Raw genomic sequence first — 7,163 nt, forward strand, 5'->3', positions numbered from 1 at the left:
TAAACAGTCCCAACAAGGTATCATAACAGTCCCAACACCCGGCTTACAAATAAAAGGTATCATTGATGATTATACAAAGAGAAGAATAAGCTAATCCTAGCCCTAAACACGATACAACCGATACATAATTACGATTATGGTAAGTACAACATTGTTAACAACAACAATATATGGTAACTAGAACATATACACATGTAAATCAAATCAATCAAAGGTGTAAATATTAGGAAATTACCGCAATGACTTGGTTACTGGTGTATGATAGAACTTCTATGTTTAGTAATTTCGGGGTACAAGCGGAGAAAACCCTATCTAGGAAATCCGTGATCGGATGGCGGTTGATTCCAAAAGTTACTTCAATGTTGACCATTTCAATACCAGCAGGAGTAGTTTCAGGTGTAAAATAGCAGGGCGTATGCACAACCCCATCCTCTGAGTCGCTAAATGTGACGGTTTTAAAAATCGCATTCTTTAATCTTTCACCCAAAGCCGAGAAGAAAGCTTGACCCATGACTGCATTTCCCATCTTTAGGTACAAAGCCCCATTAAACTCTAAATTATCAAAATGTATGGTCCAAGAAGAGAGAGTGGAGAGCGAATATCGCCGCCAAATATTCCATCTCCGAATGATATTTCTAAGAGGTCAAGAACAAAACCCTCCTCGTAACCAGCAGCATTCTGTTTGATCGACTCCAAACATTCTCGAGTAATCGGGTTTTCGACGATAATCTTTCGACGCATGCGCGCACAACTTCTAAAGGTTGGAGTTAATACTGACATTTGGGTAACTTGTTTATAGGGAAGACGATCGGTGATTAAACTCAGCAAGTTAGGGTTGTTTAGAATCGTTTCCTTTGAGGAAGCCATGTTTGAAAAAATGGTTTCTTGGAAGTTAGTTAGAGTTGTTGATGGGAGGGAGAATCGGTTAGAAGAGTTTGTTATTTTTCTTGTTTTTGTTTGAGAGGATTAAAAGAGTGTTATTCTAGGAGAATTCTTTTATAACTGAGTTTTTGATGTAATAACAATCCGACTAAACAAGGTGTCATAGAATAAACTACTCTTAGTATCCCTTATAGAGCTGACAAGTCTGACCCGGCCCGAACCCGGGCACACCCAATCCGACCCGGCCCGAAAATATTGCGACCAGACCCTGACCCAATATTGACCCGACCCGATACTGACCCGATAATTATTAAGGTTATTTTTGATCTAAATGAAAGTAATTTTGTGTTTACACTAGTAGAAAAACCCCCTACGGTGGCGGTTATAAATGACCTTTTGTGGCGGTTTTTAGAGATTTAGGGTCCGTCGTTTATCATGGCGTCGTATAAACTTTACGACGGTTGTAGGCAGTTGTTGAACCGCCGCAATAGCTCTCCTGTAGTGGCGGTTGTTATACAAAACCGCCATTATAAACTTATATAATACGACGGTTGTTAGACAAGAACCGCCACTGTAACTCATCTATAGTGGCAGTTATCTATTGAAAACCGCCACCATAGGTATTCAATAATTAACATTCCACCACAACCCGCCACTAGATATTCTCTATAACGTCGGTTGTTAAAGAACCGCCACTAAAGGTAATTATGACGTCGGTTGTTAGTAATGAACCGCCACTAAAGATGAATTAATAGTGGCGTTTCTTACCTAAGAACCGCCACCATAGATATTTTTTTTTTTAAAAAATAAAATAAAATTATTTGCTACCAAAATTTCGGCAAAAATGTAGACATTGATTTAATAAGCCAAATAGCGAAATAAACAAACAATACATACAAAAGAATGTCAACCAACGAACTTGCATATCATCCGGCAGAACAATAATGTCGATGTTCAAAATTATACATCCAAGTGTATAAATAATCACATACATGCCGTCTCGGTGAATAAACTAATCTAACATTTCATGTTCTCTAAACATTTAATACCCCCACACGTCTTTATCTTTCATTTCGTCAATCAACATAGTTGAATCTGCAATAATACATTTAGCAAACCAATAGTTAAAAAAACACCATACATATGACTAAAATCAACACAAGACACTATAGAACACTCACAGGTTTGATCGAAAGCTTTTGCATGAGTGAGACAAAACCAGCGCAAGTAATAACTAATAAGACCTTAAAACATCAGTACCTAGGTTTGCCAGAGGGTTGAAAGCTCAGGATATCATCTGAATTGGTAGGCGCGTTGTTCATTGTATTCAACCGAGTAATGTGTAATGTTGAGGCAAGTATGGTAGACAAGATAATGGGTGGAAGTCTGGGTGCCGCTGCATCTGTGTACGCCGATTTTGCTGGAATTTTTGTAAAGCAGGGACCTGACCATTTAAGAGAAAGAGGCACACGTTAACATACAGCACCAGTGCCTCAAAGGAGCAGGTTAAGACTGTTCCGATTGATGGATGAAAATTACATCAAAGTGGTATTACATGACTAACTTCACAATAAAAAGAAGTGCTGTCAATTTAATAACCCATCTTATTAAGAGCCTAACAAATGTGAGGCTTGGTTCCATTCGAAAGAGAAGCAAAATAGAGGAAATATGACATCAGGAATAAGTAAGAGTGTAGGACTACATTACCCATCCTCCTCATACATGAAATTCCCTTTATTAAGGGGATAGATGCACAAAGTAGATTCAACAAACAAAATTGGACATCCTAGTAGAGAATGATGAGTAGCAAGTAAGCAGAAAGGTACAAAAATAAAACAATGGTTGGCGGCAGAAAAATTACAGGAAACTGGTTTATTTGCCAAGTAACTCGTCAACATCCTTACAACATATAAGCATCAACCAGGATTGTACAAATTCCAATAAAACAAGAGAAATAATGATAATTTAACTTCATGGCATAAGGCTTCTAGCTAAAAAGCAAAATAAAATCATCTACCTCAAATCTGTTCCAGAAATACATTATAAGATGTTGCACAAACGCTGCAGTAGTAGATAAAGCCATTTATGAAAAACCTACACACGAAAAATATATAAAAGGGTCATAAAACATATTATTTGAACTAAAGCAACACTGAAATAAGTCCCAGGACAATAAAACGACCGCATATAAGGCAAAACGTCATACCATTAGCATAGGAAAAGAAGTAAATGTGAAAAACCAGGAAATATAGCAAGAAGAATTCATTGAAATTGGTGTACGAACACTGCAAATGCAAGGAAATTCCAAGTATCAAATATGCGAAGCAGCGCACACATCTTAAATCTTAAAAAAATTGAGAAGACTGGTAAAAATAGCATTTCACTAACCTAGTAAGGGTAAAAAACTCACAAAGCCGGACCAGTATCAACAACTTGAAAGCCAGTAGTTGATTATCATTAAATTCGAACACAAAAAAGAGAATGCCCACCTATCATCAATACCAATTACTACAAAATTATGATAACAAGAAAGTTAACTTCCAGAAATGGGCACTAACATGAAGAAGTAACAAGAATTATTTCAAGTATGGAGTTTGGGCAATACAACTAGAAAAGGAGCATAAAACAAACCTCTAATAACCTCTTCAGCTTCAAGCAAAAATCTGGAATTACCAAAAGAAACACTTCGGTGGTGTTGATCAAAATTATTCACAAGAAACAAATTAATAAAAACAGAATCAATAAAAATTACTCTACTAACTTAGCAAACAAAGATAAATCAATGACTAGAGTGTAGCGTTCGAATGGGGGAATGGTCAGCGTTTGAAGGTAGCTTCGTTCCACGGTAGACCGGTGTTCAGAGTGAAGGTCGAATTGGTGAATGCAAACAAACACAGGGAGCCATATGCTGAAGGCTGAGAACCACCAACATCAGCGTCTAATTTAACCCCATCCCTAAAAAATTATAATACACAAGAAAATTCAAACTGAAAATTTGGCGAAAGAAGACAGTAGAGCCCATGAGCACGTTAACTGAACTAAGACAATCAGACAAATAGATAAAACTGCACAAAGCTTCTTTCAAGTAAAGCCTAGTGCATTGCTAATGCCATGTAACAAAAACAACATGAAAGAGATACAAACATAAACAGAACACCTTGTCATTCAATAGGACAAAGTCTGCTGTCTAGTGCATTGTCTGCTGCCAGCTGAACATGCGACCACATTCGTGATTGGGTGCTTGGAACTCCTAAGGTCGGTGCTAAATTATACCTCCGTAATTCCATATTTGGCCTTTTGGATAGTTATAATTATTCAGATTTCAGCTGTTTCTATCCTTAATGTGTAAGAGTTTACCGTATTAATCTTAATTATTGATGGCAGGGCACTTTTGTCTCTATGGGTGTGTACTCTGATGGATCATACAATGTACCTCCTGGAATCATCTACTCTTTCCCCGTCACCTGCAAAGATGCAGAATGGAAAATTGTTCAAGGTAATAGTTTGGAAGTGCATTATTGAACTCTCCCAATATCTTCCCGTCTTGGATAGTATTTGGAAACACGAAATCCATACTAATATCGTCGCATAAAATTTCTTATGGTGACCAAAATGTCTCATCAATAATAGGAAGTTCATCCATTTCTTTGTGATCAAGGACCCTATGGTCACAGCAAAGGTTCCAGAATACAGTTGATCATAGTATAGATCTCGGTCTCAATAACTTAAGTTTTCTAGCTCTAACAATCTAAGCTTGCTAAATGCAATCCATATGCGGTAAAGTCTAGTAGCAATGATCTTTACTAGTATAAATTAGAGTAGAACAAAGCAAAATTAGAGGAGAAACACACTAAAATGATACCAATTCAGCAGGAAATGAATGAAAAATAGGACAATTTACAGGAAAAAAAAATGATACGCCATTGCCATCTTGGACAACTAAGCATGATTCTGAAATTGAATAACTTTAAATTCCCCAAGTGACAACTAATAGCATGATAAAATCAATTAGACTCGGATTTAGGGTTTGTAATTTGGGGAAAACCAATACGAGACATTGCAATCGAAATTAAACGACAAATAACAGACAATTGATGTTTAATATTAAGAGATGTTAAACATCAAAACCCTAATGAATGGATTTCCTTCCATACAACTTTAAAACTATGATTAAGGAAGTATGAGAGTAGAGAGTTGTACCCATTAAGTTACTGGTGGTCATCGATGGCGGCACGACAGTAGCTGAAGCGGGACTCTCAACGGTGACATTAATGAACAGCGAGAGGGCGACATTAAGGTTGCTTCATTCGAAAACTGAATTGAGTTCGTAACCTTACAGGAAATAGGAAATGGTGGCGGACAACGGTGGCGTTGGACAGAGAACAGTGGACAGCGACGTAGAGTAATGATGATTAAGGGTTTGGCGGTAGGGGGAAGATGAAGACGAAGGAAATTGTAAATGATCTTGAATTCCCGATCAGTTAATAACTATGGAATTCTAAAGGGTTTTGATACACCAAGAAAAAAAGGGATTTTACTTTTTTGTGTGTGTTCGGTTGTCATTAAAACTGTCATAAAAACATATAATGACGGTTCTTTATTAAAAAGTATGGTCACTTATTATTACCTTTAACGTCGCTATTTACGTCGGTTGTTAATAGAACCGCCATAATTGACTTATAGTGGCGTTTTCTATATGAAACCGCCATAATAACTTCTACTATCACGTCGGTTCTTAATTTAAACCGCCACAATAGACCTCCTACAGCATGAAAAATTTGCTCCCGCCAATTTTTTGGGCTTTTTGCGTCGGTTCTATTAGAACCGCCACGATAAAGGCGTCACGATAGGGGTTTTTTCTACTAGTGTTAGATTGATACGTTTGATTTATTAATGAAGAAACTAAACAAAATAATAGGTTAAAAACTAAGTTTAATGGTAAATAAATTGTAACACGGTTAAGTAATCGGACCCGATAATGACCCGACCCGACCCGATACATCATTTGACCGGAAATGACCCGACCCGATAACGACCCGACCCGATAACGAACCGAACCTGACCCGACTCAACCCGAAAGGGTATGCTGACTTGATATGACCCGGACCCGACTCGACCCCAAAGGGTATGCTGACCTGATATGACCCGAACCCGAAATGACCCGATCCGATTTGACCCGACCCAGACCCGACCCGATTGCCACCTCTAATCCCTTATATACTTGAAGACATTCTTTCATTAAATTGTTATAATTTGATTAAGAAGACTAGTTGTATTTGATGGAGGGAATCAGGGAAATGATACATGTGGATTTTTAGTATTTGATATTTTTATTTAAGTTTTTTTAGAAAAATTATTTGTTATTTTTGGATTTATTACACTTTTTTACCAACTTTCTTATATTAAGTTTCGCTTCGATTTTCAAAATCGTTTTAATTTTTATTCTCAATTTAATTTTTAAGTTTTTATAAAGGAAATGGGGACTTCGATTTTAAAATCTGTAAGTTTCCTTTGGCTTTTGTATTATGTTTCACTCCACTCTTGTTTTCCTTTTCCCCCCTATATTTTCGCTTTTTGAGATATGTGTTTACCCATGGCGGTTCCAAAGGATGATTCATGTTAGCCGAACTCAAATCATTTTGGGACTAAGGCTCTGTTGTTGTTGTTGTTGTTGTTGTTGTTGTTGTTGTTGTTGTTGTTGTTGTTGTTGTTGTTGTTGTTGTTGTTGTTGTTGTTGTTGTTGTTGTTGTTGTTGTTGTTGTTGTTGTTGTTGTTGTGAAGACTAGTTGTATTTCAGATTTAGAGAGGTTAATTCCTTAGCCAAATTGGCTTCCAAAACTTGAAGGGCAAATCGACATTCTCATAGAAGTAATGTAGGGATTAAAATGCATATAACACGCCTAAGGTGTCAGGCCATATTATTTTTCAGCGGAGTTGAGGTACAGAACACAGCGTGCAGTGCTAAACATACACACCAAAGGCCAAATGATAAAAGCTAGGTAGGGAAAGTAGCGGGTGAGATGAGGAGCGACTGACATGAACATCTCCTGAGTCCGCTGATTAACTGCTGGTTGACCATGGCATATAAGAAGCCATCGGCCCAATTGGGCTCTGAATGGTAAGTTCATCATCGCGCAAAGCAACCCTGAGGGGTGCAATCACATTATAGGTTTGGGACTTTGGGCTAATTTACGATGGATTTATTATAGGTCTTTGAATCCATTAGTTTGAAAGGGGGAGTTTAAAATCTGTAGGAATATTATTCTGGAACTTACAAAGAG

General features: G+C 37.4%; 1 long non-coding RNA gene across 6 annotated transcripts; it reads right to left on the reverse strand.

Annotated features, from left to right (window-relative positions):
* Positions 1–1,783: 1,783 nt before the first annotated feature.
* LOC141648563 (uncharacterized) lies at positions 1,784–5,452 on the reverse strand. 6 transcript variants are annotated; one of them, XR_012546051.1, is made up of 8 exons: positions 5,083–5,452; positions 4,240–4,346; positions 3,514–3,545; positions 3,271–3,390; positions 3,089–3,167; positions 2,900–2,976; positions 2,143–2,326; positions 1,784–1,977 (listed from the first exon to the last, which is right to left on the reverse strand). It is a non-coding gene; the product is annotated as an uncharacterized LOC141648563 (long non-coding RNA). The 6 variants fall into 6 exon arrangements; XR_012546053.1 differs by having other exon boundaries at positions 3,271–3,371; positions 5,083–5,374; XR_012546054.1 differs by having other exon boundaries at positions 3,271–3,371; positions 3,514–3,566; positions 5,083–5,361.
* Between the last annotated feature and the right edge of the window lie 1,711 nt (positions 5,453–7,163).

This window comes from Silene latifolia, chromosome 3 (genome assembly GCF_048544455.1).
Source record: "Silene latifolia isolate original U9 population chromosome 3, ASM4854445v1, whole genome shotgun sequence".
In the NCBI taxonomy this organism is placed as follows: domain Eukaryota; kingdom Viridiplantae; phylum Streptophyta; class Magnoliopsida; order Caryophyllales; family Caryophyllaceae; genus Silene; species Silene latifolia.